We start from the raw sequence: 9227 nt of genomic DNA on the forward strand, positions 1-9227 counted from the left end.
TAGTTATGTGGCGCACTCAAAACGGTGCGCCACAGAACTAAGCTTCGCCTATAAGGGTTTTCCTACTAGTGATACCATGGTTCCATTGCCAACCACATAGTCATATTCATAGTTGGAAAATAACATTTCATTTGCGATGCAGGAATGATAAGTATATAGCTTTGCATTAAAGTAGTAGAAAATAATCAAGTTGACATGAGCAAGGGTGAACTTGCTCGTGGACCGCGAGATAGTGCAGTTCAATGCGGTTGATGGAACCCGGACCTCGGGTTCAGTAAGAAGCATCATTGTCCGTAAGGACAATGTTATAAAATCCAAATAATGCAATCATGGATGTATTATTTTATGTTGAATCCCTTTCCCGTGGAGTTATTACAATTTAGGGTTGTATTAAGATTTATGTCTTTGACGGTAATTTACAATTGATTTAAAAGTATAAACCATTTTAATTCACACAAAGTACAACAATTCAAAGTAAAACTATTTACTTGGTGGTTCCTTTAATCATTCCAAAAATAGTTGAAAATTATAGAGTTACCTTTATAGTTTTTTTTGGAATAAAAAGGAATATAATATTTTTCTGGGAAAATACTCTTTTACAAAAGAAATGACTTGGAATAATAGAATTTCATTTTGAAATGTTTGAAAATAAGTATTTGAACTTATTTGAGATTTTTCCTTGAATTTTAAATACAAGGAAATAATAATTTTAAATTCCAAGTTATTATTTAAATTCTTAAAATTCATAATTTTGAATTTGTTTCATAAATTCCATTTCATATTTTATTCTTGTTAAGATTTATTTTTCATTCATAAATCCAATTTTTATTGGATTTTTAGAGTTGTTTATGATTTATTAAAATTTGGTAAAGTTTTGGTCTTTTATTAAATGTAAAAAGACCAAAATACCCCTCAGGACCCATATTGGGCCCAGCCCAATAACCTAAACCCAGGGACGGCCCAATAAGGCTGGCCCCCTTTTGGGTTCGGTGGCGCCGAAGCGGCCCACCTCACTCACTCTCACTCGGCCCTCTCACTCGCTCGTCTAACCCTAACCGTCTGGCGACTCCCGTGGCGATGGCGTCGCCGCCATGGCCGCCGCCTTGCTCCGGCCATCGCCGGCCTTCTCCGCCGTAGCCACCACCCGATCCTGAACCGCCGTGAGCAGATCTATCGATCTGTACGCGCAGTTTCTCCCTTCTCGTCCTCTTCTGGCGAATCGCCTCCGATCTGGATCTCGTGGAGAATCGCCTCGACGAACTCCGGCGAGATCTCGCCCTCGCCGACGATGAGTACGTGCCTGGGGTTGACCTGGCGCGGGTGCCGCTTGCGGTACTCGTGCCGTCGCCTCAGGTGCTGCTACGGTGGTGCTGGTTCGTGTCTGGGTTCGCCGGCGTAACGTCGGCGCCTACCCTGGATTTGCAGCTGTTAGGGCCGCGCGAGCACTGCCTCGCCATGCCCTAGCCTCTGCTTCCAGGCGCAAGTAAGTGCTGTCTCACCTCTACCTCTTCTGTGCGCCTCCCATGCTTCTGTTCTTCTTCCTCCTCATGTTCTGCTGCTCTCTGGTGATCCTGTGATCACACAGAGCCATGCTATTCCTATGCAAATTGCCTGTGCTTCTGTTAATTGCAAGTTCATGGCCCAATTACCATTTAGTGGTACTGGCATATGCTGCTTTGCTTGCTGTTCATGCTGTGCTTGCTTCTCTGCTGCTCCTAGCATGCTCTACACTTGCCATGCTCTACTGTGCTTGCTCAAGAGCTAACTATGCCATGCTATGCTTGTCTAGGTGTACTTGTGTTGCATCTGTGACACTTGTGTGTGTGCCAGTGGTGTCTGTGATATGCTTCAGTGCTACCTCTGCAAGCCAATGATCCATTGGATCATTCCTTGCTTGTTGGCTAACCTCTCTGTGTAACTTGGCTTGCTATAATTGATCCATTTGATCAATTGATTGTCAGTGATTGCTTACTGGCTAATACTGTGGCTATATGAATCAATTATCTGGTGATGCTGATGCTCAAGCATCACCGTGTCGTTGCTTACTTGTGCTGTTGCTCATCTTAGCTATCTAGACTTGCTCTAGTGGCTATGAATTAAATTGTGTTGCTTAACAGTATGCTACTGTCATGCTTAGCATGAATCGTGATAAATTCATGCTTGTATTACTTAAATTTCGATGAACTCGCTTATGCAGTGATGATTTAAATGACTTGTCGTATATGAATTTGTCGTTCATGATTCTTTTACAAGCAATTAGAGTCCGAATCCATTTCTGGATAGTGATGTGATCTATTTGGCTTTCTCATAATTGGTGCTAAGTGTGATGTGACCTCGGTAGCCTTGCTACCGATTGGTTGCTCACATGGTTGGTTGGATCTTGTTGGCTACTCATCTTTGCTTGCATATTTGGGGATCATACTAACTATGAATGCCAATATGCTTGCCCGTGAAGAAATCTAGGGTTTCGATGGTTGCATACTTAGGATTTTCTCGTGTAGTCTATATTAGCTGCTATTTATTGTAACTCATCTACTCGGTGCTATTCGTGCATCGGATCTTGCTTCGTGCACAAGATCCGTATCCGGATGGTTTCTATTTTGGTGGCTTTTTAGACTAGCAATGATCCTTGGTGAAAACCAAGTGATGATTCACCCCGTTGAGCATCTCGCTCAACCCCATGACTATGTCATGCATATGATGGATTAGATCCATTGGATCTTTCCAGGAACTAGGTATACCTTGTTCCAGCTCCTAGAAAGAAATGTTTTGTTGATGCAGACTTGGGTTTGTTCACGACTCTTCACCTCCGGATCTTGGATGATCTTCTCAGTGTCACCATGATTTCGGTGGCTTAAGTGGTTGTGTGTGTTGGTTCTGTTCTTGCTCAAGAACTGGATGAACTGAGCTTGTTCTTGCTTCACCCTTACCTGGTGAATCTTTATCTGGTCGACTGGTTATGATTTCTAGGGTTTGTGCCCCTTTTATATGAACCCCGCTTCTATCCCTCGTATTGACACACAAGCCCGGCTTGCTTGGTGACTAATCTCGTTGCATGGCCTTGCTCGTTGCTGCCTGACACACTTGAGCTGTGTGCTCTCATATGCTGAAACTTGAGCCCTGGTGGTGCTCGAGTTTGGTCCGCTCGTTGCCCTTATCTTGTGTCTGTCCTCGGTTTTGGACAAGCACAAGTGTGCATGTCACTTGGTTCTGTCCAAACTGAATTATTTGACTAACACTAACATTCCGGCTAGTGTTGGGTTCTTTGTTTTGCAGGTTTTGAAGATGGACATGACCATGAAGAAATACTTCAAGTCATATAGTCTAGGTTTTAGTTTAGAAATAATATTGTAATCTTTATTTTCATTTCTGTTTATTATTTATCAATTCTTGTATCAAGAATATTGTAAAGACAATGTAATCTATGTTGTGATATCAATAAAGCCCAAGTTTTTGTTTATGAGCTTTTTATTTATGTAACATTTATATTCTGGAATAAACATTGTATTTATGATTCACTTTGAAATTCAAAGTTGTTTGAATTCATAAGTTGTTTAAATTATGAATTCCATTTTATATTGTTCAATGATTATTGTTAAATGTATTAACACTTGTCAAATGGAATCAATTCCCCAAATCAACAAGATACAAAAGAGATCATGTCGAAATTTCCCTAACTCACATTGCCTAACCCTAAGTGCAAAATGAGAGAGAACCTCGATCCCTCTTAGGTTTAATTGCAATAAAGCGCGAAAATTTCCCCCGTTTTGCGATGAAATGCACATCCCATTTCTAAATCTACCCTTCGTTGTTCCTATGTTCTGGGTTATTACAGGATGCCCAAGGCATCCCCTTCTTCATCGACAACATTATCAGGTTCCTCCCCTGAAACTATATTTTTATTCCATCACATCTTATGTGCTTTGCTTGGAGCGTCGGTTTGTTTTTGTTTTTGTTTTTGTTTGAATAAAATGGATCCTAGCATTCATTGTGTGGGAGAGAGACACGCTCCGCTGTTGCATATGGACAAATATGTCCTTAGGCTTTACTCATAGTATTCATGGCGAAGGTTGAATCTTCTTCGTTAAATTGTTATATGGTTGGAATCGGGAAATGCTACATGTAGTAATTCTAAAATGTCTTGAATAATTTGATACTTGGCAATTGTTGTGCTCATGTTTAAGCTCTTGCATCATATACTTTGCACCCATTAATGAAGAAACACCTAGAGCTTGCTAAAATTTGGTTTGCATATTTGGTCTCTCTAAAGTCTAGATAATTTCTAGTATTGAGTTTGAACAACAAGGAAGACGGTGTAGAGTCTTATAATGTTTACAATGTGTATTTTATGTGAGTTTTGCTGCACCGGTTCATCCTTGTGTTTGTTTCAAATAACCTTGCTAGCCTAAACCTTGTATCGAGAGGGAATACTTCTCATGCATCCAAAATCCTTGAGCCAATCACTATGCCATTTGTGTCCACCATACCTACCTACTACATGGTATTTCTCCGCCATTCCAAAGTAAATTGCTTGAGTGCTACCTTTAAAATTTCCATTCTTTACCTTTGCAATATATAGCTCATGGGACAAATAGCTTAAAAACTATTGTGGTATTGAATATGTACTTATGCACTTTATCTCTTATTAAGTTGCTTGTTGTGCGATAACCATGTTTCTGGGGACGCCATCAACTACTCTTTGTTGAATATCATGTGAGTTGCTATGCATGTCCATCTTGTCTGAAGTAAGGGAGATTTATGTGGTGACCCGGCATACCACTGCATGGTGTAGTATGCAAGTCTGATAATATAACACCAATGAAACACCGTTCCACTAGTATTATATCGCTCAGAGTGGTACAACAGAAACATATGCGGGTCCAAGGCATGTCTATAGAATTACAACATTGACTCTGTTACATAAGATCATCACAGCCTCCTACTTTACAATGAGGTAAAACTGCAAATCAACTCCAGAAGAACGACTCGTGGTCTAGTCTTATCACGAACTCTATTTGTAGAGTAATTAACTAGCTATTGAGGCTATGAATAGATTCTGGCTAAATAGGAGCTAGGTTTAGGAAGCTAGTTCCTTTCTGTGGCTAATCTAGGTTTTCTCCTTGTTGGATGTGTATTTGACTCTTCTGAAAGGGTCCTGTCCCTTGAAGTAGTTGTTGACTCCTCGGCCTTCGAGTTGTATTGTAGATCCTCCTTCGAGGCCTCCATATCTAAGCAGGGGATTTAAGAGTGGGATGAGTACGAGCGTACTCAACAAGTTCATTATAGGAAAGAGGTGTTTGATGCACTAGCTACAACATTAGACAAGAAAGTCTAATACCAATGCAGGTTTTCATAACCATTTCTTTAAAAGGTTGCTTTTATTCAGAAGAACTATGTCCGTCAGCCTTCACCGGTTTACTAGAACTTCATGGAGCTCCTTTCCGGTCGCGTTCGCAGTTCCATATCCCGGAACAGGGAGTGACAGGTCATGATTTATTACACTCTGCAGAGGTGTGTTGCTTTACCCATAAGAGATCTTATCCTTGGTGCCAACCGAGCTTAAGTTCTCGTCCACACTTCCTTTGGTGTGAGGCCCGGTATAAGGTCTAGCCAATCATGTTCCTCCGCTACCTCGAACACCCACCCTTTGTTGCATACCCCGACCCTGGGTCCTCGTCGGTCCTCTTACACCAATTAAGGATGGACCCCGACCACGACAACCGTTTGGGACTCGTTAACCAAACTCCTTCGCCGGTAGCTGCAACCCATCATAGACCACATTCCCGTGGGGAATTAGAAGGGGATCCCCACCCTCAAGTTGTTCCGCAAGCAAGAACCGCTACGGTAAGCAACAGCCTATACCGTGGGGAATTAGAAGGGGCTCCCCACCCTCAAGTTGCTCCGCAAGACACAACTGCTACGGTAAGCGCATCCGTTGATGAACGAGAGGTGGAAACACTTTTGACTACTCCGTCCCACTCCGGATCTTATGGTTAACACGGGTATTACGGCACAAGAATCACTGGCGACATTTGTTGTTTAATCCTAGAAGGATATTAACCCTTGCAATGGAACCTCCACCATATCAACACAATCCATGGTTCCATTGCCCACCACATAGTCATATTCATAGTTATGAAAGTAGTGGTTTTGGTTTTTATGCAATAGTGATAAACATAGTACTTTGCAAGTAATTTGGTAAAAATACTCAAATGACATGAGCAAGCGATGAACTTGCCTTTCTTGACTGCAAGATTATGCAGACAAGGTCTTCGATGCGCAATAACTCCAAATTCTGAAATAGCATCATCGTCCGGTAAGGACGATGTTTAAAAGATTGGCAGGGATGCAATAATGCATAAAAATGATATGCAATCGCTCTAAGCGTGACCTAACCCCGATGATTTAGGATTAGTGAGTTGAAATGATTGGTTTAGGGTGTGTTGCACTTTTAGAGTGATTCACAAACAAGGTTCTTTTTAAGGTTTGATTATTTGGTATCATGTACAAGTTATATAATAAAGCATAGTAATCAATTGAGCACACACAAGAAATAATAGTTGGTATAATGTTAATATGTAAAGAACAGTTGTCAGTTTTAATACTATATGGCATGGTTGATGATTGCTTGTTATATTCTTCAAAAGAATAACTTTTGAAGAACATGTTTGTTAATAAAGAACAAGTATGACAATTGGGTTTGTGGGTTTCTATAATTTATTATGGTTCCAAGTAGTTTCTAGAGTAAGTGTTAGATGGATCACAACAATGTTGGATTCGTCGACACTTAGGGCTTGTAAGGTTGAGTTAGGCCTAGGCATCCTAAGCAATTATTCTTACAAGGTTGCTATCAGGACTGGTTCATCTTATTGGTGATAGCTAGCTAGGGTTTATAAGTCCTTATAAGCAGGGTTGATGGTTACCCCCTATTTTCTTCAAAAGAATAACTTTTGAAGAACATACTTCTTAAGTAATAAGAAGTATTGCAATTAGGGTTTATAGGTTGTATTAGATAGGTTTGATGAACACTCTCTATTTACTTCAAAAGAATAACTTTTGAAGAACATACTTCTTAAGGAATAAGAAGTATTACAATTAAGGTTGAGGTGGTCTAGGGTTTACTATTGAATTTACTAATTAAGGAATGGTGGTTCCCTGAATAGAATGATTAATAATTTATCTAACACTAATAGGGTTTAATGTGTATAGAATACAATATTGGCATGGTTGCTCCTAAGGTTCATCATATTGGTGTGATGCTAAATAGGAATGAATAAGGATGATGGCTTTGGTAATAGGATCTAGGGTTTACACTTGGCTGACCCTCCTTGATTATTTAGGTCTGATTAAGATGAACACATGGGATACCCATATATTAGTGATAGGTCTTCTACATTATATGTGGCAAGGCAAGTGTTTAGTTGCTACTATGTATCCCTGGATACAAAGTAGTATTATGATCATAAGTTCCAACCTAGGGTTTAGGTTGGTGGTAAATTAAGGTTCTCATGTAATAATAAAGCTAGGTTTCCTGATAGCATTTAGGGTTATAGGGTTTCATATGGAATGATGAGGTTGTGATCCTTATTCATCATAGAATAAGGGTTTTGTATTTGTGATGCCACTCTTAGTGTAATAAATTGGTTATGGAGTTGAAGTTGTTACTATCTTTGAATTTAAAACAATTTTGGACTATGGCATTTTATTATTTTTAAGGACTTAATAATTAATGTAATTATTAATTAGGGTTTAAATTCCAATAATAAGGATTTAACAAAATAACAAATAAAGAAAATTAGTTTTCATGTTTTCTTTATTTGCTTACTGGTTTTATTTAATTTATAAATGGTTTCTTAATTTCTGAATTTTTAATTGTATTTAGAATTAAAGGAAAAGGCTTAATTAACCAGTAATAAATAATAGAATTTTATTAAAAATAAAAATTTCATTTTATATTTTTACTGGATAGAGTTTTCTTTTCTAAAAATTTTAATATCTCATTTATATTTTTCTGAATTAAAATGAATTTTCTACATTTTTCTAAAGTTTCAGTAATTATTGAATTGAAATTAAAATAAAGAAATGCTATTTGCACCCGGCCAGACTACCCGCAGGGGCACTGACCGGTGGGCCAATGGCCACGTCACCTGCCACAACAGCGTGGACTGGTCAAATGTGCTGGCGTGGCCAGGGAGCTCCTGGCCGACGGCCAGTTGCCGAGGTCGCCGGCGATTCGGGGCTCCCGCGGACGGGGAACTAGGCGGGTTTGATTCAGGACGACACAGTGAGTATTTTGGTGGCGGCGCCGCTCCGAATAGGTCATCGGAGCGTGACCGGCGGTAAGGTACTGCGGCGGCGACCACGGGGCTGCGATGCTGGGCATACTAGGGAATGCTAGAGGAAGAGCGAGGATGCTCGAGAGGGTCGCCGGCTCACCGTGAGTACGTAGGACGTGTCGGCGAGGCCGATGGAGGCTTGCATCGCCGGATTTCATGTCGCCGGCCGTCGAAGAGACGAGCTCGACGGAGACGCTCCGGGGCTCCTCGACTCAATTCCTCGTGCAGGAGGAGCAAGAAGAGGATGGCGATGACGATGACGTCCTTGGCTTGGCTCAGGAGTGCTCCAGTCGACGGCGGCGATGGTGGCCGGGTTGAGCTAGGGTTTCGGAATTGGGGAAAATGATCAGAGGAGGAACGAATCCGAAGCTAGGGTTCGATCGAAAGCTTTTATACGACGCAGGTACACGCCTCGTCACGTCGTCGAGCCAGGGGAGGCTGCCAGCGCGAGGGGGAAGAGAGGCACGTCTCCGTGTTGTCCCCCATGCGAGGAAGAGGATGAGGACGACGCGATGTTTTTGTCCGAAGGGTTACCCTGGGCCAAGCTGGGCTGTGCTGGGCTGGTGCCTGGTGGGCTGCGGGGCAGGCTGCTGCTGGGCTGCTTGGATCTTCCAGGTAAGCCCTTTTCTCTTTTCCTTTTATTTCTGTTTTCATTTCTTGTTTTGAATTCTGTTTTGAATTCATATTTGAATTATTTTCTATTTTGCAGGTCTTGCTCATTTCATTCATACCAGAATTAGTTCAGGGTTCTGTAGAGTCTTTAGTGGTGTATTAGCAATTTTCATATGACACTATAACTTTGGTTTAATAATAAGTATTGGTATTTGGATTAAATTTCCATTTAGGTATGCATTTATGTGTTCTTTAAAATTCCTTTTTGCTTCTTGGTTA

Source organism: Lolium rigidum, chromosome 7 (assembly GCF_022539505.1).
Source record: "Lolium rigidum isolate FL_2022 chromosome 7, APGP_CSIRO_Lrig_0.1, whole genome shotgun sequence".
NCBI classification, from domain to species: domain Eukaryota; kingdom Viridiplantae; phylum Streptophyta; class Magnoliopsida; order Poales; family Poaceae; genus Lolium; species Lolium rigidum.